Source organism: Lissotriton helveticus, chromosome 5_1 (genome assembly GCF_964261635.1).
Source record: "Lissotriton helveticus chromosome 5_1, aLisHel1.1, whole genome shotgun sequence".
Taxonomy (NCBI): Eukaryota; Metazoa; Chordata; class Amphibia; order Caudata; family Salamandridae; genus Lissotriton; species Lissotriton helveticus.
In genome coordinates, this window is record NC_136065.1 from 1,755,222,413 (window position 1) to 1,755,249,828 (window position 27,416).

Below are 27,416 nucleotides of genomic sequence, written 5' to 3' on the forward strand. Positions count from 1 at the left end.
GTAGTGATATCGCCGAGTATCACAAGAGGTATCGCCGTGTACCATAGTGTTGTCGCCGAGCAGCACAGTTTTAGGGCTAGGTCTGAATCTTGTATAGTGAGGATTTTCTAAGAAATCAAAGCAGCATGAGAATAGGGACAAAGCGCCTTCCATAAAACTCACTGTGATGAGAGTATTAGTTATATCCGAGCTTGAGTGAAGGGTAAAATTAACGTCGGTGCATGATTATCTATAAACAGGTTAGAGTCCTGTACGGGTACATGTTTCATATCTATAAACAGGTGAGAGCCCTGTACGGATAACGTCGTTATTTTGCTAACGGTGCATGAATTCTATAAACAGGTGAGAGTCCTGTACGGATTTCATGTGTGTTTAAATTTAGGGAATTTTCCGTGTAAAAGTGCGAGTTTGAATTGTATTTTATGTTAAAGTGGAACTCTTAGAACTTTCACTTCGCGGTGGGTTCAGAGCAAAGCGAGTTCATAATTATACGTGTTAGAAGGGTGGGGTAAGGTTACTCTACTGACAATTGAATATTATCCTTAGTGTGAATAGCGCCGTCTATTCCGAAGTGTGGATACTTGAATATATGTAAACTATCCTAAATAGTGAAACGAACAGATGTTGTCTTTATAGTCATTGTTAAGAATTAATTTACACTGAAAAGTATCCTTAAAATGGCGCTGTGAAAAGATTTTGTGAAGGAGGGGTAAGCGCCAGGAGTGAGAAGCGAGAAACCGCAGCTGCTGTGTACGTCACAGAGCCGCGCTGGGATTGGGTGACCTACGTCACAAGCTGTATTCTGATTGGCTCCTGAGTCTCAGACGGCCTGTGAGCTGATTGGTCCTTCGGAAAATCTCCAAATTTATTGGTCGAGCTGAAAAGTGACGCAGCTCAACTGCCATTGGCTTGTTGGTGTGTTTCGCGCACGGATTGGTTGTTTTGCGGAACATCCCGGAAATATTTTACGAACGATTTTGTGAATTAAATGTAACTTTTAAAAATGAGTTATCATTTTAAACATGTTGAGAAAAAGACAACATTATTTCAGAAATTTAAGAATTTATTTTCACCTGACAAGAAAATCGAAACGCGAGGTGGTAAACTACTTCATAAGTATAAAACACCTGCAGCGTACATGGAAGGTGAATACGGATATCATACTGTCTTATGGTTCGACAGTTGGAAACGCTATACTAAAAACGACGGTGTTTTAGCTTGGCCTGATGATGGTTCATTTAATGTAAGAGTTTTAAGAAATTTACGAGAGAAAATGAATGCTCTTGTTCCAAAACCGAGACCAACTCAATTTGAAGCTTTAGTTGAGTGGGAAGACGAGATGTATCAGTTACAAAGAGAAGCTAGTGGAATTAAAAGACCTTCTAAAAATCCATCATGGAAAAGAGAAACTCATGAAGATAGATTGCGAATGTGGAGACAGGGAAACATGAGTGAAGGATTGTATTTAATTCATGAAATGGTAATGGGTTCTCCTACAGGGAAATCTATGGAAAGTGAATCTGAGGATGCAGTTATGGAAGAAATATATACAACTGCTAGAAAGAAACAGCCTAATCAGCCTTTGAGACCTCCTAGATCATGGTCTACTCCGGTGGTTTCTACTGAAACTTCACCGAGTGCACCTCCAATTAGTGAAGCTCCTAAACTTTATCCAAATAATAGTGAAATCACTGAAACTCCTAGAAGATCAGAATTCGAGAATGCTCGAAATGAAGGTAGACATTTTTCAATGACTCCAAGAGCAAGGGAACCTCCAAAAGATTATGCAAGAGAGACAAGAAATGTTGAGGATGTTGATTATAATGAATATTTAAGGTCTAAAGAAGAATTAATTAAAAGAATGACAAAAGGCATGGAAGCTGTCACAGTTCCAGTAACAATAGGTCCTGTTCAGCCTGTATTTGATCAAAGAGATACAAACAAAAACGGATTAACTATTCCTTTAAATACAGAAATTCAAAAGCCTGCTGAAAAATTTTATTCAGACTTGACTGAATTAAACACTTCTAGATCGAGAATGCCTGATTTAACCTTTAATGAGGACTTATCTCCAAAAACACCAATGGGTGCTATGTCAGATGTAGGAAGTCCTGAAGTCAGGGTAACCACACCAAAACTTGATGTGGCCAAATTAAAAGCGAATATAGAAGAATTAATAATTGGAACAATTGGCCCAGATAGTTTAAATTACTATCGGGATGATGAACTACTATTCATTTGCAAAAGTATTCAGTGGAAAACGAAAAATAAATATGATCAATTAGAGGATCTAGCTGCAGAACTCGAAATCGATGTAAGTAAACAAAAGAATTTTGCAAAGCATTACAGATTAGACTTTTCAGAAAGTGACATTGAGAGTTTGAACTCAATGGGAAGAATAGTTCACATTAAAGATTTGATTGTCTATATCAAAAAGCTAGGAGAACTGAACAAATGGAGAGTGAAATGGACCAAAAGGAAGGAAGATGAAAGATTGGAAAAATTGTCAAAACAATTTCCAATGAGAGAAGTTGCAGGTGGAGGATATGTTCATGTCCCATGGTCGAGACAAGACATTCTGTTATTCACAAATGACTTTCCAAAATTGAGGGAAAAACCAGTTGAGTGGTACAGGCAAGTCGATAGATTTATCAAAGTGTCAAAAGTTCTGTGGATTGATTTAGATGGATTTTTTGATATTGTAGTCCCATCTGATCTTTGGACAGAATGTAAAATATCTATTAGTTGGCCAAAAGCAGAACCTGAGCGAATTAAAGAAACAGGTGCCCCAAATCCACTTGTAATGGATTTTTATGAAAAGGTAATTGTTTGGATGAAAAACAAAATTCCACCCAAAGAAGTCGATTGGGTTAAAATAGAAAGAACAGAACAAGAAACAAAAGAATCAGTTCATTCTTTTTATGAAAGACTATTGTTAATCTTTAAACAATACAGTGGTTATGAAAAATTAGATGAAAAAGACATGAGTCATTTTATCTATAGATTTGTTTATGGACTAAAACCTGAAATTGGAGAAATGATCAGAACTAGTATTGTCGGATGGCAAGCACTATCTGTAGATGATATTCTAAGAAAAGCAAAATATTGTAGCGATGAATTAGAAGTAAAACAGAAGAAGCTGAAGGAGAAAGCCATGTGGGCTCAGGTAAAGGTGGCTGAGCAACAGATTGCCAGCATGGGAAATAAGAACACTAATTTTGTTCAAACTGGAAATACAAACCAGATACAAGGAAAGTTTAAAGGTAATAATTTCCCAAAGAAATTTAGCCCAAAGATAGAAGAGCTGAAACAAAGATTACCTTGTTTTAATTGTGGCGAAATTGGACATTGGAGGGACGAGTGTCCTCATCCTCCTAAAAACTTAAAGAATCCCTTATTGAATCCACAGATGCAGAATGGTGTTAACCTGCAGCAACAGCTACAGATGCAACAGGGGTTAAATGAATTTAATATTCAGCGACAGTTACAACAACAGCAACAACAACAGGTGAATAATCGTCAAGACCAATTGCCACAACCACCTTTTCCGAATTGTGGGGGAGTTCAAAAATATAATCCAAACTTGGGATTTCAGGGATGTGAACAGGTAATAAAACCACAAAAACAGCAAAAGCAGCAAAGGGTTCAAATGCAAAATGCTTCACAACAATTTTTATTAACAGAAAGTCAAGACAGTGATTCTGATGATTATTGCTGACGGTGCCCGAGAGAGGAGGAAGAGTGTGTTGTTGGAGCCACTCTTGAGGTTGACCAGTCTGGTCCTTATATAAACGGGAAAGTTAATGATGTAGACATCACTTTTCTAGTGGACACTGGTGCTACCCGTTCTACTGTTAGATCAGTGGAAATTGAAAACCTACCTCTCTCTGGGGATACCATCCAAGTTGTGGGAGTAAGTAATCAGCAAATTAAAACAGACTTAACTGATCCAGTACCAGTTGAAATTGGAAATTACAGAGACAAACACAGATTTGTGGTTTGTAATAGTAGTCCAGTAAATCTATTAGGTAGAGACATCCTATGTAAAATGAATTGCAGAATATATTGTTCTCCTGAAGGAGTTGAGTTACAAACAATGGAGGAAGATGGTTTGTACAAAATGACAATGATGATGATGGAAGCAGAAGAAACAAAATTGTTTCCTGCATTTGAAGAAAAGGATTTACCTCAAGAGCTAAAGGAAACAGTGAAATCTGAAATATGGGATTTTACTGGGAATGAGATGGGTCTGATGAAAAACGTAGATCCTGTTAAAATTGCATTGAAACAGGGAATAGAATTTCCAAACACTCCACAGTATAAAATGAAAACAGAGACAATTGAAGGTATTACACCTATAATTGAAAAATTAATCAAGCAAGGTGTATTAAAGGAAATGAAGAGTAGCTCTTGTAATTCACCAATTATGGGAGTTAAAAAGTCTAACGGAACATTTAGGATCGTACAAGATTTGAGAAAGGTTAATCAAATTGTCGTTCCATGTTGTCCTGTGGTTCCAAATCCAGCAGTAATTCTATTTCAGATTCCACATGATGCTGAATGGTACACAGTTATTGACCTTTGCAATGCATTCTTTACTGTTCCCTTACACCCAGACAGTTATGAAATCTTTGCTTTCAGATTCCAAGGTAAGACCCTTGGATGGACAAGAATCCCTCAGGGCTATACAGAAAGTCCTTCAATCTTTAATGAATTGTTAAAAAGATCATTAGAAGATTTAGACTTACCAGGTAGGTCTACGCTGGTGCAGTATATTGATGATTTGTTAATAGCTGCAAAGACAAGAGAAAATTGTGTAACAGACACAATAATTTTGTTAAATCGCCTTGCAGAAGAAGGACATAAAGTGTCCCCAGCAAAACTACAGTTTTGCAAACAAGAAGTAAAATATCTTGGTCATAGAATTGCAAAAGGAAAAAGACAAGTAACAATAGAGAGAATAAAAATGATTCAAGCAATGTTACCGCCAAGAACACAAAGACAGGTCAGAATGTTCCTGGGAATGGTAGGTTACTGTCGACAATGGATAAGTGGATTTTCAGTAATTGCAAAACCACTACAAAGATTGACAAAATCAGATGTAAAAGATCCAATTATTCTCAATGATGCTGAGATGGAATCTTTTGAGAACCTGAAAAAGAGCTTATGCCAAGCTCCTGCTTTGGGTATGCCAAATTATGAGAAAGATTTTGAACTGTATTGCAGTGAGAGAGAAGGATGTGCATTATCTGTGTTAATTCAGAGACATGGAAATCTAAAGAAACCTATTGCATACTTCTCTGCAGTTCTTGATCCAATTGCAAAAGCATTACCAGGTTGTTTGAAAGCAGTTGCAGCTACAAGTATCAGCCTTGAACAAAGTGAAGGAATCATAATGGGATTTCCTGTGAAAGTTTTTGTGCCTCATTCAGTTGAAATATTACTGACAAGAGGTAAGACTCAACATTTAACAAGTAGCAGATTGACAAAGTATGAGAAAATCATACTGGGAGCAGATAATGTTTCGATTTCAAGATGTTTGAATCTGAATCCTTCTACATTACTGCCTGATTCTGAAATTGTTGATGATATTGAAACTGAACATGAATGTTTAGATGTCATGGAATTCTGCACTAAACCCAGAAAAGACATCAAAGACAGACCTTTGTCTGAATCGGATTTTGTCTACTTTGTAGATGGCTCATGCTTAAGATCCGAAGGAGGTGTCTTGAAAGCTTCATACTCAGTTTGTACAGTTGTAGATGTTGAAGAAGCATCATGTCTTGAAGGAGTTCGTTCAGCACAAGTGGCTGAATTGATTGCTTTAATTCGTGCATGTGAAATATCAAAAGATATTAGAGTTACCATCATTACTGATAGTCAGTATGGGTACGGAGTTGTGCATGATTATGGACAACTCTGGTCACAGAGAGGATACATGACATCAACAGGATCACCAATTAAAAATGCAGTTTTCATTAGAAGATTAATTGAAGCAATACAATTGCCAAAAGAAATTGCCATAGTCAAGTGTGCAGCGCACACTAGAGGAACTGATTATATTTCCAAGGGAAATGCCTTCGCAGACGAAACAGCAAAGTACTGCGCAAGGAAAAATTATTCATATAATCGGGAGAGGAGTAAAGAAACTGATTCAAATTCATTAATGCTAACAACTGTTGTAGAAACGTGGCATGAGATTAGAGATTTACAAAACGAAGCAGATGATGAAGAAAAAGACCTATGGTTAAGATCAGATTGTAGACCACGTGAAGAAGATGGAGTGTGGGTTTACAAAGATGGCAGAATAGTCTTACCAAATTGCTTGATTGCTGACATGGCCAGATTATATCATGGTCCTGCACATTTAGGAAGAGATTCTATGGTCAGACTTTTTAGAGAAACATGGTTCAATACCAAATTTAGAACCATTGCAGAATCTTTTTGTCAAAGGTGTTTGTCATGCCAACAAATGAATCCAAACAGAAAATCAGTGGTGGGGACAGGAATAATTGGTCGAGAGGGTGGTCCCTTTACCAGGTTACAAATAGATTTCATTGAAATGCCCTTACACAACTGTTTGAAATATGTACTTGTAATTGTATGCTTATTCTCAAGATGGGTAGAGGCTTTCCCTACACGACATTGTGATTCAATTACAGTAGCAAAACTAATGCTCAGAGAAATCATCCCAAGGTACGGTTTTCCAGTCACTATTGAGAGTGATGGAGGAAGCCATTTTGATAACAAACTGTTGAAGTTAATTTGTGAAGCTTTGAGCATTGAGCAGAAAATACACTGTGCATACAGACCAGAGGCATCAGGTGTAGTCGAACAAATAAATGGAACTATCAAAAACAGAATTGGAAAAATGTGTCTAGAGACAGGAGTTAAGTGGACTGATGCTCTTCCACTTGTTTTGATGTCATTAAGAAGTACACCAGATAAAAAGACAGGTCTGAGTCCTCATGAAATTTTAATGGGAAGAGTTATGAGGCAAGCTTTTGTACCTGTAGGTAAACTGTTGAGCATAAATGACAGTGCAATTTTGGATTACTGTAAAAGGTTATCTGATATGGTAACTTCTGTGTCTAATCAGGTGGGAACTGAAGCTCAATCAAATGAAAAAGTTTTGACTCATGATCTGAGACCTGGCGATTGGGTCAGAACGAAAGTACATCGGAGAAGGAATTGTCTATCTCCTAGATGGCAGAAACCTAGGCAGGTAATCTTGATCACTACTAATGCTGTAAAGTGCAGAGGATTGAAGCGCTGGATTCATCCAAGTCATACTATTCCAGTACCAACTCCTGAGAGTTCTGATGTTGAAAGTGATACCACAGATGATTCTGATTCTGAAGCAGAAGATAGAACAGAAGGTGAAGTAATTCCAGATTCTGAAGATCGACAAGAAAGTCGACATCTGGAAACTGTGCCAGTGAATGGAAATCTGACAAGAAAAGACTTAGAAATAATTGAAATAGATTCTGAAGGTGAAGAGAATCTATTAAAAGGAAAGATAACTGAGGATTCAGTTGTCTCTATTGAAGACAAAGAAGCTGAACCAAAAGAAGTTTCAGACCAGGAGAGTATCGAAAGGCAGAGAACAAGCTCAGAAATCCGAAATCTGGGAAGCTAGAGGTAATTGAAGAAGAAGAGGAGAACGAATTACCGAGTACCAGTGATGGAAGACAAAGTGAAGTTCCTGAAGGAGTGAAATTGCCGAATAGAGAAGTTCCTGAGTCAATTGAAATTTCAGACTACGAAACTGAAGAAAGTGACGTGGAAGGTGGAAGTGAAAACGGAAAGAAAAGGACTTGGAAGTCAGAATCAAATAATTCTGAACCAAAGAAGAAGTACGTGAGAAAAGCAGACTACTGGCCTGGTGGAAGATTGAGAGTAAGATTGATCAAAAAGCCAATAGAACAAGTTGAAGAAATCAGTAGTCAAAAGAGTCCAGGAAAAGAAGTTGGAGTTGGAAGAAAAATTGAAGTGATATCGAGAAAAGGGAAGAGAATAATTAGACCAAACCAGAAATACAAGTCTCCTGAGTGGACTTACTTAGTAATTCCACCTGTTATTGACATATATGATAGTAGTGAAGAAGAAAACGAAATCGAAGAAATTAGTGACAATGATTAAAGTACAAAATTATTAAATTGGCAAAAGGCTGAAGAAATCCTGTTAGTTGACACAAGGTCGAAGAAAAACTGTTTAGTAGAAGAAAACTTATGTATGACATAAGGTCGAAGAAATCTTGTTTAGGGTTATAAAAGAAAAATATATTTTAAAAGGGGGGTGTATATAAATTTTAAAATTTATTTTTATTTTTGAGGCTAAAACTAACCTAAAAATGCCTTACGTTAAGGAGAGCACTTCAAAATGTTTTGTTTTTAAAAGATGCTGTAAGATGACTCTGGTGTGTCTGCTCATTTTAGTTCTGCTCTGGTTGGTACTAGCTGTGATTATACCTTTAGAAATGAATAGAGAATTACACAAAGTTAACATAACAAGCAAAGCTCTGGTTAGCCAAACTAAACATAGTGCATCTGCAAAAGTAATTGATCATCAGCCTAACATTCATCAAGATAAATCAATTGGTGATTTTTCAAGCAATACATTCACAAAGCTATTGAGTGAATATGTAAAGGTAATGGATGCAAAGGACTGTTATGTCTGTGTTAAGTTACCTGCTTCTGTTTCTGAGGGAGTAACATATAATATGCTTCCTCTCACTTATGCTGTTACATGTAGTGTATTAACTAGTTTATTTTATCAAACTGGTCGTTTAGAATATTACTATTCAAATTATGATGAAATTTTTGCTAATGTTAAGATTGATAATGCTTTAAATAAGCATAAGAAAGCAAAACAATTGAGAGAATATTTCCTTGTTACTAACGAACTCACTTACGAGTATGCTTACAAGAATAATCTAACATGTAAATTAAGTGCTGAAGGAAAGAAATTTTTGAATATGGTTGAGGAGAGAAGAGCAATTTATAAGAGAAATGAATTAGTCAAGCAGACTAAGTCATCCTTCTGGCAAAAAGAGGATGAGAAATTAAATGGCAAAATGCTTGAAAATATTGCAATTCACATAGACAAACCAGTTAGTGGAAAACTTTGCATTAGAAGAGATAACACACTTTTTGATAATTATTTTGTAGGTGCAAGTAACTGTGAAGATACTTATCAGATTATGGGAGGTTGGGGATTTAAAGGTGGAAAAGATCCTATCTTCCCTGGAATTTATTTTGTTTGTGGTGACAAAGCTTACTATAACCTTCCTGACCATTGGTATGGAACTTGTTATGTGGGAATTGTTTTTCCTAAAGTGTTTCATGTTGACAGAGATTCAGAAGGATTGTTTAAAATTCATAATTATGTAAATAGAGCTAAAAGAGAAACTTTTACTGAAGTTCTGGGAGATATTTTTCAAGCTGTAATACCTTTTGTTGGTATAACCCTAAATGCAGGGAGAATCAGAAAATTGTCCACTATAGTTGATAGATTATCAACAGACACTGCTGATGGATTTCAATTAGTGAATGTTGAAGTTATTGCAATTAGATCCATGGTAATTCAAGATCGTCTTGCTTTAGACATACTCTTAGCAAAAGAGGGAGGAGTCTGTGGCATTTTACATGTCCAACATTGCTGTACATATATACCGGATGAAAGTAAGAATATTGAAATGTATATTAAGAATATTACACAAATGCATTCAGAGATAATTCCTTTAGAAGAAGAAGATTTTACAGGGAAACTTTCAAAAAAGTTTCAAGCAATTAAAAACTGGTTTCATAATATCGGAAGTTCAATTCTTGGCAAGATTCTGGCACCTTTGATTATAATAGTATTCATTTTTATTTTGACTAAAGTAGGTTGTTTGTTACATAAAAGAAAGAAACAGTTGAAGGAAAAGAAGAGAATCTATAAACTCAGAAAAGAAGAGGAAAGGGAGATCGAGTTACAGGAGTTACATAGAGAGCGTCATGTTAATTGCAAAGATTATGCTGAAACAGACTTTTAGGTTTACTAATACAATTGAATTTGAATCGATTTCTTAAAAATTTAATTTACCAAAATTTTGAGTGCTGGTGTGGTGATTTGTTAATCACCAGATGAGGGAGTTGATGGAGCGAGATAGAAAACAAAATTTTGTTTAAACTCGCAAAGTCACATTTCCATAACATGAATAAAATTATTAATGATTTGTGATATGTCGTGCTAATACAACTTAGATTAAAACTTTACACGTGGGGGGACTAACATGTGTGCTCATAAACGTGCATATTTGTTGCATCTTTTTGTTCGTGCAAAATAATAAAATAATTTATTGTTTTTGTTTTTGTCATTACTAACTGCTGCAAACTTAAAAGAAGCATGTGCTTGTTTTGCTTTTCCTTGTCTGTGTGATGTCATTTCTACTATTCTAGGTGCATATGGGTCTCATAGAAAAACGGAGACTGGTAAATATAAACGCTGCTTTATTTGTTTGCAATGGCTAGGTAACATTTTGATTAATCGGGTGGGTTAATTAATTAGTAAACCATGGGGTGGATACAGAATATACTTTATTTCTTACATTAATACTTTTCTTGTGTTTGTTTTATACTAGAAAACATAAGTTGCCTGCTTTTGGGCCTAGTCATTTGAGCCGCAGAAAAAGAGCTGATCTATAATTCTGCAGAAAGTCACGAGACGCCCATTCTGAATTAAAACGTTTATTGAAGCTGCATTCACAAAGCAAAAAACTGATGAGCTGACATCATTCTGTCGGACATGGCCAAGGTCGAAAGTGAACATTTTGTCAGTCCTTAACTTGGCATCCGCGGAAGTTGTACTGAAAATCTATGGAAGCTGCGAGGATGACTTAATACAAAGTTGCAATCGCAGGAAGCTTCTGGCTTCACGTGGAAGAGACAATGGTCTTTGTAAGACATGATTTTGTGGAACTTTTTAAGAATCGGGTGACATGTCACTTGTCACTCTCAACCAATGGGACGTCGAAGATTTCTGAAAACTTTCCTTTGCTAGTTTAGTTAGCGTAGAAAGGTATAAAAAGTCATGCCCTTAGGGTTGGGCTGGCTGCTGCTTTCTGACTTTCCGATGAGGGTGATGTGCTGCTGGACTTTGCGTGGAGCACGTAAGAATCCTCAAAGATCTTTACTTTAATTTCTGTCTATTTAGCTCAGTTAGGGAAATAGGTTTTAGAAATGCTAAACTTTATATAATTTCTTTAAAATTGATTTAATTGCTTAAATTGTATTTTTCTCATATTTCTTACCATCATGCTTGCTATATTGCAAATAAATTTCATTTATAAAACTTTCAACTTATATACCATAATTTAGAAAATAAAATCTTACTTTTGACAAACAAGCTGGTCTTGGTTATTCAGAAGTATAGGTTACCATTAGCTAGATCACGTCGCCTATGGTGGTCGTTTAAATGGTTGGGTTTTATTCTAATGACAATATTCTTTCTGCAAATGTATAAATATGTATATAGTTTGTAGATAATGTGTATATAGATTTATTCTGACCACCTGATTCAGTAGGCCCCAAATATATCAGGTTCATAAATGGGTCCATATTTAGTATAGAATTTTGTTTATAGGTTATGAAGTTGGGTAGCGTAGTTTATGATATATTTTCTATAGCCCGCTGGATCAGTAGACAGACCTGATCCTCCGAATTGATGTACCTCTTCTTGCTTGGATGCTGAGTTGGAGTCGCTGGGAAGTAGCAAGTCGGTAAACCGGACACAGAGGGTTTGGTGCTTGTGGACTGCAGGGGAGTAGTTCTGCTACCTCAAGGGAGTTCTCTAGTGATTGGTGAGGGGCTAGAGGTGCCCTGGGGATCCTGGAGGCTTCACAGTTGTAGGATGAGACAGAAGATCAATCAATCAATCAATCAAAGCATTTATATAGCGCACTACTCACCCGGAGGGTCTCAAGGCGCTGGGGGAAGGGGTCCGCTACTGCTCGAACAGCCAGGTCTTGAGCTGCTTCCTGAAGGCGAGGTGGTCTTGGGTCAGGCGGAGGTGGGTCGGAAGGGAGTTCCAAGTCTTGGCGGCCAGGTAGGAGAAGGATCTTCCTCCTGTGGTGGCTCTTCGGATGCGGGGGATGGCGGCGAGGGCGTGGCTGGTCGATCGAAGCTGGCGTTTGGGGGCGTAGAAGTTGAGGCGGCTGTTGAGGTATCCTGGGCCTTGGTTGTGTAGGGCTTTGTGTGCGTGGGTGAGGAGCCGGAAGGTGATTCTCTTGTTGACCGGGAGCCAGTGCAGGTCTCTCAGGTGTCCGGAGATGTGGCTGCGGCGGGGGATGTCCAGGATGAGTCGTGCTGAGGTGTTAGTGGTTGAGTCTTGGGAGCAACAGGAAGGGTTTTCTGCAAATATTTTGCTGCAAGTCTATGATTCTCGGGTCAGCAGTCCTCCTTCTCCATGTCATCTTTGTATTCATAGAATCTAAGTTCAGGATCCAGGGTTGCCACCTAAATACAAAATTTTGGGGTGTTAAAGAGAACGACATGCAGTAGCCAGTGGCTACCTACTTTTACGGTGTCAACACCCGCTTACTGATTACTTCCTGAGGGGAGGGGGACAACCCTAGTCCTTGATAGGTTAATTCCTGTAATTTCAAGATGGAGGAATTAGAAGAGCAGTATCCACATCGCCCGCCCTATCTTAGGGGTGGTGCTGGCTTAAATTGGGCACACCTTCTAATCTAACTAATTTTCCCGCCTGTCCTCCTGCCAAATGTGGAGCAGGACAGGGGTTGGCATCCCCCACAACCTGGAGATGCCTGGGTTGCATTTCAAAGGCAGAATGTCGACTCCTTTTGTCTCTGCACCAAGACACGCAGCCTGTAATGTCGGTTTGCATGGTCTTGGTTAGTGGGCTCTAGGGAGGCACAATTTGTGCTGCGTCCTAGGGGACCCTCTTCAGCACCAATACCCCAAGTACCAGAGGTATCATTTACTAAGGACTTATAGGGGTTACTGAAGTTGTGCCAAAAGAAGAAAATATGCCGTTGATCAAGTGAGAAGTTTGCGGTCTCCACTTCTTTTACAATACCTGCTCGTCTCCCCCATATCTTAACCCTATCATGCACCTGCATTAGCCACACAACTACTGGAGCATGGCTGGGAAAGCTGGCACGGCGGCAGGGTTCTTGCTCTGCAAATGGCTCATGGCTCTTAAGTGTGTCACGGTCTGTTCCCTCACAGCTAGCTGGTTGCTTCGGTTCTTTGACGCCTTGTTCAGAAGGCATATGATTAAAGAAATACCGTAGCACACAAAGAAGTCCAATAGTCATGAAGTAAATCTAGTAAAGAAGTATTGTGAGATTGAAGTTGTGTTTATCGTGATTTATTCTTTCCACAGTTATTCATATTTCTTGCATAAAATTGAATATCCAATACAGACAGACAGCAGACATATGTTTCGTCACAGAGACTTTTTCAAGGCTGCTAAAGGATATACATAGTATCTTACACAAATGTATCAATGACATAGAAAGAATAATTAATGGGCATATGCATCAAAATTCGGTAAAACGAGTCCTTATTTGCGAAAAATAAGGAATAGCAAATGAGGACTCGTATTCAGCGATGCATCAACAGATTCAGTATTTATTACCGAATCGCTAAAAGTCGGTAAAATATACCGAAACCACGATAGCGAGAGTTCACGCAGCTTCACAGCCACTGACACACATCGTGGTGATGTGGAGGAGTCACGCAACAGGAGGCTGGGGGTACGTGGGAGGCACAAATAGCCATGTTCCATAGGGTCCTTGGCCATGGTGATGTAACCATGGGCCACCTACATTACTTCAAGATACTCCCGTGATGACAACGGATATGTATCCTTACCTATGTTTTGAGTCTGCATCATGCAGACGTATCATTAATATTCACCTGACATGTGCTCATGTGCATTAAACATTTGCACACCAGATTATGTTGTGATGGCTCATTCTTACCTGTCTCTGAAGTGATGTATGTCCTCCTCCTTTAACCTTCAGCTGTGTTAGGCACGTGTGTCTGTTGGTGTTGGGGGGGTTACTGTGCACAAAAGTCGTCATCTCCGTCCACCTCTATTGCAATCCCCTTCTTGTGGCAATGTTGTGCAGCATGGCACACACCGTTATTTTCCGGCAGCATGTCACTGGGTCATACTGCAAGGCACCTCCTGTCTTGTGTAGGATCCGGAAGCGACTCTTGAGGATACCAAAGGTTCGCTCCACCACATTCCTGGTACTGATATGTGCTGCGTTGTGGAGCTGCTCATGAGGTGTTGCTGCGTTGAGGTAGGGAGTGAGTAGATATTCATGCAAGGCGTAGGCGCTGTCACCTGCAGGGTGGGTAGCAAAGGGTTAGTGGCATGAATACAATTACATATGTGACGATGGAGTTAATGATGAGGCATAAGTATGTACCTAGTAGGTGTCCCTCTCTAAATTCACCGTTGAGCAGACACCTGTGGATGCCACTGTGTCAGAATATGTATGCGTCGTGTGTGCTTCCAGGAAATTGTGCTACAATGTCCGTTATGATGTGCTTGCTATTGCACATGACCTTCACGTTAATGGAGTGATAGGACTTCCGTTTGCGGAATATGTATTCGTTGGCTGAGGGGAGACAGATGGGAAAATGCGTGCAGTCAACTCATCCTATCACATGGGGAAATTGTGCCACCTGGTAGAAGTCATGTTTGGTGCGGTTCAGCTGCTGTGGGTTGTGGGGAAGGTGATGTGGATGTGAATCATTGTCAGCATGGCATCTAGAAATTTGCGGAAGAAGCGTGAAAGTACGCTTTGCGACATGCCTCCGGCTACTGCTACAACCCCTTGGAATCTTCCAGACGCCAGCAGGTGCAGGCTGCATAGGACCTGGACTTGGGCAGTGATGACGTTGGTCCTACGGGTATGGTGCTGCAGTAGTGGTTCCAGGGCAGCAATGAGGCGCATGATCATTGCCCGATTCAGTCTGTAATTGTCATAGATTAGTTCCTCTGTCTGACCCAGCAATGTGATGCGCACCCTGAAAACCCTCTCCTGGATCCTCCACCTGCGCTGTGCAGCAGCCTTGATTCTCATCCTCCGAGCAAGCACGTAGAGGGCAGCCATTTTGGAAGACATACAGGGTCTCCAGAGGCATATTTGAAGGGTTTCTGATTGTTTCCACCTGTCTGTATTTTTTTTTTTTAATTCCACCAACTTTACCTCCTGGTTGAGATTTACCTTATTTTGCTCATGCTAAATAGCGATTTGGTGCATTTTCGCTATTTGCGATTTTTGGTGCATATCGTAGTAACTTTTTAATAGCAATTCAGTATTTCCGGGGGCTGATTTCATTCTCGGTATTATCGATTCGCTAATTTGCGATTCGGTAATTTACCGCGGGGTTTTTTTTGCGATTCTTTATTTTTTTCAGAATTGGGGTTGATGCATTGGGATTTCAGGTTTTGTGTTCGGTAACGGCCTGTTTTACCAATTTGCTATTTTACCGGGAGCTATTTTGTTTGATGCATCTGCCAGTAAATCTTTTAAATTACCATCATCAGATGGAACACGTAAAACACCAATATCGTCATGAAAGATAGCCAATAAAAAGCCATGTGCATATGGTGAAATCTTTTAGAGGGGTTGAGGAAAGTTGATCGTGCATGCATTAGTTTGTGCAAAGTGGTCTGAAGAAGTGACAAGTCTAGTGCATTAGATCGATCGGAGTAACGAGAGAGCCAAAAAGAAATAATGGAGAAAAAAAATGAAAGTGTAAGGGGGAGCAAATATGCGATCAAGAGGAAATCACATATCATGAGAAACTGACAAACGCTAAGCCTGAGATAAGGTATTAACCCCTTCCATGCTGGTGACGAACCCCAGCCGTCACGCTCCACGGTGCTCGTGTGCTGATGACTGCTGGCGTTCATCACGCCCCCGCCCTGTTCGTGCGGCTGCTGCACATGGGGGGAATCGCAGCCGCACGGAAGGGGTTAATATAATGTGTGCACAAAAGGTTGAAGCAACTGTACCTGAAGTATATGGAAAATGCTGGTAGTCTGAGTGCATACGGGACAAATTAGCGCCCCAGATGTCACAAGTGTTTAAATAGAAAAATTTAGCCCGCAAAATAGAAGTTCAGCTAAAATAATATATCCTCAGCTACCCACATGTTGGTACATGTTACATTTTAGAAATAAAGATATATCTGAAGCACAATCATAACATGTACTCACTTCCTCAAGAGCTAATTATTCTCCCAGAAGCACAGGAAGATCCCTGTCAACATTAAGCCCTTCGACCATTGCTCTGAGTTGGATAATCCAACTTCTCTCCAAGTGCCTCAGTGCCAGGGTAGGTGTAACAAAGGTAAAAAGAATTTCCAGTCCGTCATTGAAGACCGGAAGAGCTATTTCAAACTGCTAGCCTAACATCCTATTTGAGCCATGGCAAAGTCAAAAGTCCTCCTGAAATATGCATAAGTCATCCCTATGGCAGGCCAAAAAGCTCTAAAGAAGGGTGCAGCATATTTCATGGGCAGACCATGTATTTTTTATGTTCTGGCAATAAAAGTACAAAACTGAAATTTTTACTATGGAAAGACTTGGTCACCCCGTTGTCAAGTGAAGGGTTACAGGCTAACTCCTCAGCTGTGCTAACTCCTGGACACTGTGACCAAATGTAAGAAACTGGGTTACTGGTTGAAGAGAGTGAAACACTTCTCAAGCAGCAACCAAAATTCTTCTCAGAGTGAAGTCACAAGCAAACTCTAAATTAACCTGATCTCAACCCTTGGGTAGCTTGGCACAGAGCAGTCTGACTTAACACAGAGCCAACGTGTAAAGTATTTCTGCAACACTTCAAACAGTAACAGAGAAAAAAACATACCACAAAAGCAGCCCACCACAGAGTTAGAAAAATAAAGTAATTTGTAATAAATAAAAGAAGACCAAAAGGACAAAAATCCATCAGTAGGACCGGATATATACAATATTGTAGCTTTTTGTAAAAAACAGCGCGACAGGCATAAAGCGGCAACTGTCATATATGATTGTGCAGGACCCAGACAAACTCACAAGTTCAGGCAGACCGCGATGAAGTGTGGGCCGACTAGAGGGACTGAGTGAGGACTGCTGAACAAAGTTCCTTCAATACTTGTTTGCGGAGCATTGCGAGGATCCACATCGAAGATGTGTCACGCAGACAAAACGATGCATTAGTACTGAGATTCTGTGAGGCTGCAGTGCAAGGTCCTGTTGCATCATCAAATATCCCATTGACAAGGATTTGATATGTGAAGTCCAGAGTCTGGGATGCATCGTGCAGTTGGGGGATGCAACAATTCCAAGTAGTTGCAGGGCTGTTATGTGGAGCCTGGCGTTGTTACCATAGCTGCCATCAATGAGACATGCGTCAATCCTTACTCCTGGTTTAAGAAGGCTTAGGGATTTTGACACAGTCAACTCGTCGAGCAACCCAGTGAAAAGTTGTACATGTCACTGCCTCAGTTCTATGTTACTTTTAACATGGCAAAGCCTATCCTGCATACATTATACCTGGTGCAGGTATAATGTGACGCAGGCCCCTACAAACTGATGCATTGGGCCCAAAGCACCAGTTTGGGAATTTGGAGTAGTGCAGAGCACTGATGGCACCGCCTCTCCATCAAAACAAAATATGCTACAGCAGCACTAGATCCTTGAAAATATGATACTAAGTCTTTGTTGTAGCTAAAGGGGATAAAATTGGGCTTGGTATGACCAGTCTAATTTCATATAGTGTAATTGTGTGAAATAACTGCAATACAATGCAAATTTATGCATAATTACTTGGGGTGGGAGATAAACTTCGCTTCACTGGCAGTTTGGGGGGTTTTGCCCACTCTGCGTTATGCTTGTAACATAGAGTTGTGCCAAATTCTGCAGAGTTTTTTCTCACACGCAGCTCGACAATATTACGTTGATTTCTAGTTGCGCAGATTCACAACATGCCCGCTCACATTTGAATTTGTAATTTTGCTCTAAAAAAATTAGTCTAACGGTTCTCTCGAGTAAATAAATCTACCAAAAATGTTTGTTGATCACCCATGTTAAAGGACTAGTCACTGGCTTTTAAAATAATGCCATTTGCACTCAAAAATTACCTGAACTGCACACTCACGTAAAAATATCTACCTGAAATGCTGCTTACATAAAATAATTTCCCAAACATATGTTTTGCTTTCAAATTTCCTCATGAAACTATGCGTATTGGTGTAATCTCTACAATGTTGCATACATTTTGTTCTGCAAAATTACGCCAGTTACTCCAGCATAATTACAATTTCACCCATGACGAGATAAAATGAAAAATTATGGCTACCACAGAACATGACAGACAAGCTCAAATAATAGAAACGATATTTCAATTACTAACCCATACCTCCACTTCCTACAAGTTTGGGAGAAGCACTGGAGAGACAGATGAAAACAGAGAGTGAAACACAAAACCACACAATCTTCTGACTATATTCCCTTCTTCAGATAAAGACAATAAACTGAGCATTACAGTAACCCTTCCAGGGGTGGGTGAAAGCTGCACTTATTCCACTGTGCAATGTCAGTCAGTCAAAGCATACTTTATTCGATTACTTAAAATCATAAAAGCATATTACATCACATATGTAAAAAGACAGTTCATATATTAAAAAAACAATTCTTAAATTTTAAAAAACAGTTTCATATATTTACATAGGCTGGGGCATTTCATCTTTAGAGGTAATACTATACAATTAAAAATACGTTTTAGGCTTTTGGCGTCAATTTTTTAGATTTAATACGCATAGCTGCGACCAAGAAGCTTGCGACCCCATATATTACTCTAGTGCTCCCCAGAAGTTGTAGGTAGCGGAGTGCCGGCCGGACTTGTATAAAGCCTGCTTCTCTCAGAATTGGAACTAAGAACTGTTTCCTACAATCTTCATAGTGGCCACAAAACATAATAAAGTGCAACAGTGTTGGATCTGAAAAATTATTACAGTTACAGGGGGTAGATTAATCTAATTTTCCCCAGACTGTATAGTTCCCCAGGGAATACTGGATGATGTTAAGTCTAAATCTCACAAGGAGGTTACGATGGAAGGGTAGTGTAATGATGTTCAAATAGGGTTCCATTTTTGGGGTAGTCTGCAAGATGTAATTAGCTCTGACTCCCGGTTTCTGAACCTCTGCTGCCTCCCGCTCCAGCTCCGCTTGGCCCACAAAGTTTTCCTTGATCCAAGCAACATCGCCCTTCTTGATCGAGCTCGGAGTAGTGTACAGATCAGACCTCCCCAGTTTATAAAAAGTGTGTTTAATATACATTAACCATGGGATTTTATTAGCTTTATCCAGTGCCATGCAATCTTTAATGATGGAGTGGTTTAAACTAATTTCCGAGTTCAGCCAGATCTTTACCCAGCAGATTAGTGGTGCCATCTGCAACTGATCACCAATGAAACCAAGACCCAGCTCTGTGTGCACTGAAAGTACTGGGGTAGATTAGGGTACCACTAACAAAGATATAAAACATTTATTTTCCACCACCTGAAGTTTACTTTGTGGTAAAAAAAAACCAAATGGAAACCCAAATGGAGGCACCATACTTGGCTATGGAAAGGCATTCTGACTTGTAGACTGTCAGCAGAGCTTCTATTGGGCGTGATCCCAACCGATTTGCAAAGCTCAGTAGAGCAGAGGTTGATCTGGTGACAGCTATGCCTTTAGCATTTAATTGTGGCCTCCAAGTGCCCCTTTCATCAAAAATGACGCCCAAATAAGTAAAAACCAGAACTTTAGAGATCTCTTCCCCATTGCAATAAAACTTTCTTGTTTTTGCTGATTTTGGGCGTTTCCCCGCTACCATGGCATGCGATTTTTTGTTATTTATCTGTAGATCCAGGGAGGACATAAATTCCCCAAAATCATCCAAGAGTCTCTGCAGCCCTACCCCAGTGCGGGCCAGTAGAACAGCGTCATCCGCGTAGAGGAGTACTGGGACTACGTAGTCCCCCACGCGTGGAACGTCTGGTGTAGACCCTTTCAAGGTTGATTCCAGGGAGTTTATGTAGAGGGTGAATAGGAGGGGTGCCAAAATGCACCCCTGTCTAACACCTCGTTTCAACGTAAAGGAGGTAGTGCTTCCTCCCTCGCTGTTGGTTCTAATCGAAGCTCGCAGGTCGACAATATTAAGTTGATTTCTAGTTGCGCAGATTCACAACATGCCCGCTCACATTTGAATTTGTAATTTTGCTCTAAAAAAATTAGTCTAACTGTTCTCTCGAGTAAATAAATCTACCAAAAATGTTTGTTGATCACCCATGTTAAAGGACTAGTCACTGGCTTTTAAAATAATGCCATTTGCACTCAAAAATTACCTGAACTGCACACTCACGTAAAAATATCTACCTGAAATGCTGCTTACATAAAATAATTTCCCAAACATATGTTTTGCTTTCAAATTTCCTCATGAAACTATGCGTATTGGTGTAATCTCTACAATGTTGCATACATTTTGTTCTGCAAAATTACGCCAGTTACTCCAGCATAATTACAATTTCACCCATGACGAGATAAAATGAAAAATTATGGCTACCACAGAACATGACAGACAAGCTCAAATAATAGAAATGATATTTCAATTACTAACCCATACCTCCACTTCCTACAAGTTTGGGAGAAGCACTGGAGAGACAGATGAAAACAGAGAGTGAAACAAAAAACCACACAATCTTCTGACTATATTCCCTTCTTCAGATAAAGACAATAAATTGAGCATTACAGTAACCCTTCCAGGGGTGGGTGAAAGCTGCACTTATTCCACTGTGCAATGTCAGTCAGTCAAAGCATACTTTATTCGATTACTTAAAATCATAAAAGCATATTACATCACATATGTAAAAAGACAGTTCATATATTAAAAAAACAATTCTTAAATTTAAAAAAACAGTTTCATATATTTACATAGGCTGGGGCATTTCATCTTTAGAGGTAATACTATACAATTAAAAATACGTTTTAGGCTTTTGGCGTCAATTTTTTAGATTTAATACGCATAGCTGCGACCAAGAAGCTTGCGACCCCATATATTACTCTAGTGCTCCCCAGAAGTTGTAGGTAGCGGAGTGCCGGCCGGACTTGTATAAAGCCTGCTTCTCTCAGAATTGGAACTAAGAACTGTTTCCTACAATCTTCATAGTGGCCACAAAACATAATAAAGTGCAACAGTGTTGGATCTGAAAAATTATTACAGTTACAGGGGGTAGATTAATCTAATTTTCCCCAGACTGTATAGTTCCCCAGGGAATACTGGATGATGTTAAGTCTAAATCTCACAAGGAGGTTACGATGGAAGGGTAGTGTAATGATGTTCAAATAGGGTTCCATTTTTGGGGTAGTCTGCAAGATGTAATTAGCTCTGACTCCCGGTTTCTGAACCTCTGCTGCCTCCCGCTCCAGCTCCGCTTGGCCCACAAAGTTTTCCTTGATCCAAGCAACATCGCCCTTCTTGATCGAGCTCGGAGTAGTGTACAGATCAGACCTCCCCAGTTTATAAAAAGTGTGTTTAATATACATTAACCATGGGATTTTATTAGCTTTATCCAGTGCCATGCAATCTTTAATGATGGAGTGGTTTAAACTAATTTCCGAGTTCAGCCAGATCTTTACCCAGCAGATTAGTGGTGCCATCTGCAACTGATCACCAATGAAACCAAGACCCAGCTCTGTGTGCACTGAAAGTACTGGGGTAGATTAGGGTACCACTAACAAAGATATAAAAAATTTATTTTCCACCACCTGAAGTTTACTTTGTGGTAAAAAAAACCCAAATGGAAACCCAAATGGAGGCACCATACTTGGCTATGGAAAGGCATTCTGACTTGTAGACTGTCAGCAGAGCTTCTATTGGGCGTGATCCCAACCGTTTTGCAAAGCTCAGTAGAGCAGAGGTTGATCTGGTGACAGCTATGCCTTTAGCATTTAATTGTGGCCTCCAAGTGCCCCTTTCATCAAAAATGACGCCCAAATAAGTAAAAACCAGAACTTTAGAGATCTCTTCCCCATTGCAATAAAACTTTCTTGTTTTTGCTGATTTTGGGCGTTTCCCCGCTACCATGGCATGCGATTTTTTGTTATTTATCTGTAGATCCAGGGAGGACATAAATTCCCCAAAATCATCCAAGAGTCTCTGCAGCCCTACCCCAGTGCGGGCCAGTAGAACAGCGTCATCCGCGTAGAGGAGTACTGGGACTACGTAGTCCCCCACGCGTGGAACATCTGGTGTAGACCCTTTCAAGGTTGATTCCAGGGAGTTTATGTAGAGGGTGAATAGGAGGGGTGCCAAAATGCACCCCTGTCTAACACCTCGTTTCAATGTAAAGGAGCTAGTGCTTCCTCCCTCGCTGTTGGTTCTAATCGAAGCTCGCAGGTCGACAATATTAAGTTGATTTCTAGTTGCGCAGATTCACAACATGCCCGCTCACATTTGAATTTGGAATTTTTCTCTAAAAAAATTAGTCTAACGGTTCTCTCGAGTAAATAAATCTACCAAAAATGTTTGTTGATCACCCATGTTAAAGGACTAGTCACTGGCTTTTAAAATAATGCCATTTGCACTCAAAAATTGCCTGAACTGCACGCTCACGTAAAAATATCTACCTGAAATGCTGCTTACATAAAATAATTTCCCAAACATATGTTTTGCTTTCTAATTCCCTCATGAAACTATGCATAATGGTGTAATCTCTACAATGTTGCATACATTTTGTTCTGCAAAATTACGCCAGTTACTCCAGCATAATTACAATTTCACCCATGACGAGATAAAATGAAAAATGATGGCTACCACAGAACATGACAGACAAGCTCAAATAATAGAAACGATATTTCAATTACTAACCCATACCTCTACTTCCTACAAGTTTGGGAGAAGCACTGGAGAGACAGATGAAAACAGAGAGTGAAACACAAAGCCACACAATCTTCTGACTTTATTCCCTTCTTCAGATAAAGACAATAAATTGAGCATTACAGTAACTCTTCCAGGGGTGGGTGAAAGCTGCACTTATTCCACTGTGCAATGAAAAACAAAAGGTGGGTGCCTTATGTATAGAGTAATGTCTCTGGAATTGATACAGGCTTCATAATGCAAAAGCAAAAGACACACAATTGATGGACTGAATGCAGAACAAATCCAAACATTCACCCCCAGTCAAGAGATCTGGGTTAAATCCATCATTCTTTTGCTCACCATGCCACTCCAGTTTAGACCTGGCCATATACAAATCAGTCTTGACCCTGTGTCTCATGGGAACAGTCCAGCTCGAGCTGCCAAGCCTGGTCCTCCCTGGACCGGAAACAAGCATACTAAGACCGGTTTCGGGGTTTCACCCCTCTTCAGCCAGGATAGCTTGTTTCCAGTGGCAGAGTGAGCCCAAGACCCACGCCTGCGCATACCTGGGGAACATAGGGACAGAAAGCAAAACACACACAATTGATGGACCTAATACAGAACAAATCAAAACATTCCCCCCAGTCAAGAGATCCGGGTTAAGGCCATCATTCTTTTGCTCACCATGCCACCCCAGTTTAGACCTGGCCATATGCAAATCCTCATGGGAAGAGTCCGGCCCGAACTGCCAAGCCAGGTCCTCCCTGGACCAGAAACAAGCATTCTAGGACCGATTCCATAATGAAAGCACAGCACAGCAGATATTTGGTCCCTCCGAAAAAAAGTTGTCTCAATGTTAATTTTTTATTTCATTTATTTTTGCAAGTTTATATAGTGTGGACATGGCCTGAAGGCATCAGAGCACTTTACAATAGTAGCATGATACAAGGATACAGCAAGTTACAGTTATAATAATTACGTTCAGACATATTGCATCGGTAGCTGCGACCAAAATAAAAGCAACCGTTGGACAGGGATGTTCATGGTTCAAGAATTGATTAAGATGTTGGGGACAGACAATGAAGGTAGTTCGCCTGGATAGAGTAGTTAGATATGGTTGAGGGTGATTTTAACCCAGGTGTCTGTCAAATAGGAGGAGCTTGAGGTCCTTTTTAAAGGTAACTATGCAGGTGGAGTAAGGAGTTCCAGATTCTTGTGGGACTACCAGAGAATGAGTGACTCGTGTACAGTTCTCAACTGAAGGTGGGGGTGCTCCAGGTGCCGGGATTGGGTATTTTTGGAACCCCTATTTGCTCCAGAGATTATCAGTTTATCACTTAGATAGGAGGGTGAAGAGGAGTGCAACGCTCTGTGGGTAATGCAGGCTGTTTTGAAATGGGCCCAAGCTTCAATGGGAAGCCACTGGAGGGTTAGCAGGGCCAGGTAAATATGATCTCATTCCTTGACCTAGTACGAAGCACGCCTCTGCATGTGCAGTTGCTCTCAGTGGGCCTAGATGCACTTTGGGGATGCCTGAGAGAAGGGCAATTCCGTCATCTAGTTGGGAGAGGACGAGAGACTGCACCACTGTTTTAAGGTCTTGTTCCGGGATCAGTTGTCTGACGCCCCATAGGCATTGGTGTTGTGTGCTTTTGGCCTTGGCTGATATGTGGTTGTGGAGATTTGGGTGATTCTCAAGGGTAATACCAAGGAATCTAGCACTCTGGACAATGGCAGGGCAGCTATCCAGTATGGGAAAGTTGGCCATCCATTCCTGAACTGGTGTTTTTTTCTCTCTGTGGGGAGATCAAAAGAAATTCTGTTTTAGTTGGGTTGAGTTCTAGGTGATGGTTAGACATCCAGTTCTGAATCTTTAGGAGCATTATTGAAAGAAGGGCAAGGTTTTCAGGGGAAGTGATTTTTATGTATATTTGAGTGTCATCAGCATAGAAGTGGAAGAGGATCCCAGCCTTTCGGGGAATCAAAGATTGTCATTCTAAGTGATGGAGCAAGGTTTCACATATACGTGCTCAGCCCTCTCGAAATAACATGTAATATTTTAATCAACATGTTTTGTCCATTAATATTTGCATTACACAACATATTTAGCAAGCTGGGGAAGCTTGTCTATGTGCTTTAACTAACAGTAACCCGAGTGCCTTAAAATGGCCGCCGAAAAGGCGGGAACTTTACTGCGCATGCGTCCGCCACATCTACGTGGTGTGACGTATCTCTGCCTTGGTGGGAAACTTCTTGCTTCTGCTCACTAGTGCCAAGATGGCCGTTTCATACTTACTCAAACTAAAGCACATGCTGGTGCTTATACTAAAACTTGTTTGTTCTGCTTAACTATTAATGCTATAGTATAAATGAAGTAATGAGGTTAGAGTAGAGATAAGTGGTATACAATGCATACATTTATATTTTGTATTCTAACATATTTCTCTATGACTTTGTTACTAAGTTCATATTTGGCCCTTAAAGTGACACAAAACTCCATATTGAAAAAGCTGCGCCTGCGCAATGAATCTCTGAAAGTCATGCAGTCACTGTCATTGAATGACTGTCAACACCCTTCTTACCCATGATGTTCCTGGGAACCTGCTCAACTGACCTCTACAGAGGAAGCGAAAAGACTGAAACAAATACAATGTATTTAATTTGTATACCAATATTGCTGGGTGGAATAAAATTGTGAGAAAATAAATTATGGGCGGGAACTTGATCAATACAACTTAATAAAGAATGATCTCATCTTAGGATGGTGTGATGACCTCTCCTCGTCTTTCTGACCAATCACTGAAGGGAACACATAGATTTGCAACATTTAGGGGTGGTGCATTGCCCTAAAAATGGTATAACTGAGGTAGGTTTAGATAGAGTTTTTGTCTGACTTGTCCGAATAGCTGACCTGTCACTGACCCAAAGCACACTATAGGAGATTGAGAGCAGAGGTGCTGGCGGAGCACTCTGCCATAAAATTTGAGGTGTTTGGGGAAATTATCGATTACCCAGTCGGGTACCAAATTTTGCTAGAGAGGGGTGTGATGCTGGCGTTGCACTTAGCAGAGGTCACCTGTCCTAAACTGCACCTGTCTTGTCCCATGGGCACCTGATTAGTCGGGAGCCTTGTCTTTTGCCCCAGCCCGTGGTAAGGATTGGTCCTTACACCATTCTAGGTAAATATAATCCATGTGGTATGTCCTTCTGCTATTTCCGTTTTTCACCCTTCCCAGGTACTCATGTCTGAAGGTGTTACTGTAGTTTCTTGCAAACTTTATGTACTATTGATTATATTCTTGCTTGTAAATGTTATGGTCACCGTATTGTGGCCTTTGACTCAGAAAACCTTGCATAGATAAAGTGTTTAAAACTTCTTCCGAGTCTGTGGTTCTTTTCAGGAAAGGTAAACTTTTAGACTAATTGTTAAAAATAACTACCCATTATTCTAACTCCTTTTTGGATCCCTAGGACTTATAGCATAAATGACAAGGATCGGTAAGTCATGGTTTACAGGTATAAGTCCTAAAAGGACTCAAAGTACTGATAGACTGTAAGTAATAGAAACGCAGGACTACTAGGTCAAAGTGTGAATGTATATGGGCCCAGGTGAATATGGTAAATCGAGCTAGTTGTCCCGCGCGCTCTATCAGTATACTTCTGGGAATCAAAGATTGTCATTCTAAGTACTGGTCAAAGTGGGATGGGGAGAGGATCGAGCCTTGAGGGACCGCTTAATGTACATTGAAAGATCACGAGAACACGTTGCCCATTTTCATAATTTGCGAGCGCTTGATTAGGTAACATGCGAACCAATGAGGACTGTGCCTTCACAACCAATGCGTTGTTAAAGAGTGCAAAGGAGGTCCTGATTGTTGACAGTGTTGAATGCAGAGGACAGGTCCAGGAGGACCGAGAGGCTGTTTTAGGCGGCCTGAGACTTCCGACCAAACAATCATTGCTCACTTAGGAAGGTTGTACCACTCCTCCCTTGCTCTTCAGACCTGCCCAGCCCCCTCACAAAAACTGCCACAGCAGGAGGACAAAATGCAATTATAATAAGATTTGTTATTATCATTTTAGGTTTTCCTTTTGTTTGCTTCTTCAAGGCAGTGGGGCAAAGCAGAGGAGCCGCCACTGGTAGAATAGTGATGTCTTTTGTATAAGCATGGGATAATAACAAAGTCACAGATAGACGGTAAAAAAGAGAATTTAACACTGACTTCATGCTCAGAATTTAGGTGTTCCCATATGAGATAAAAATATGGATCCGGGAATACAGGCTTATAAGAATGATACCCTATTGTGCAGTCATGTGTTTTCACCCAAATCAAAATACAAAAGTAACGGAGTCAGAATATATCCATAACGCATCCAGTATCGATGGATTGTTTGTACTGGTATTTTCACACCGCAGCTGCGAAGCAACTAAGAATTTCATGGCCATGGGGGTAGAGGGGACGATTCAAGATTATGTATTTTAAGCAGGATTGTACGC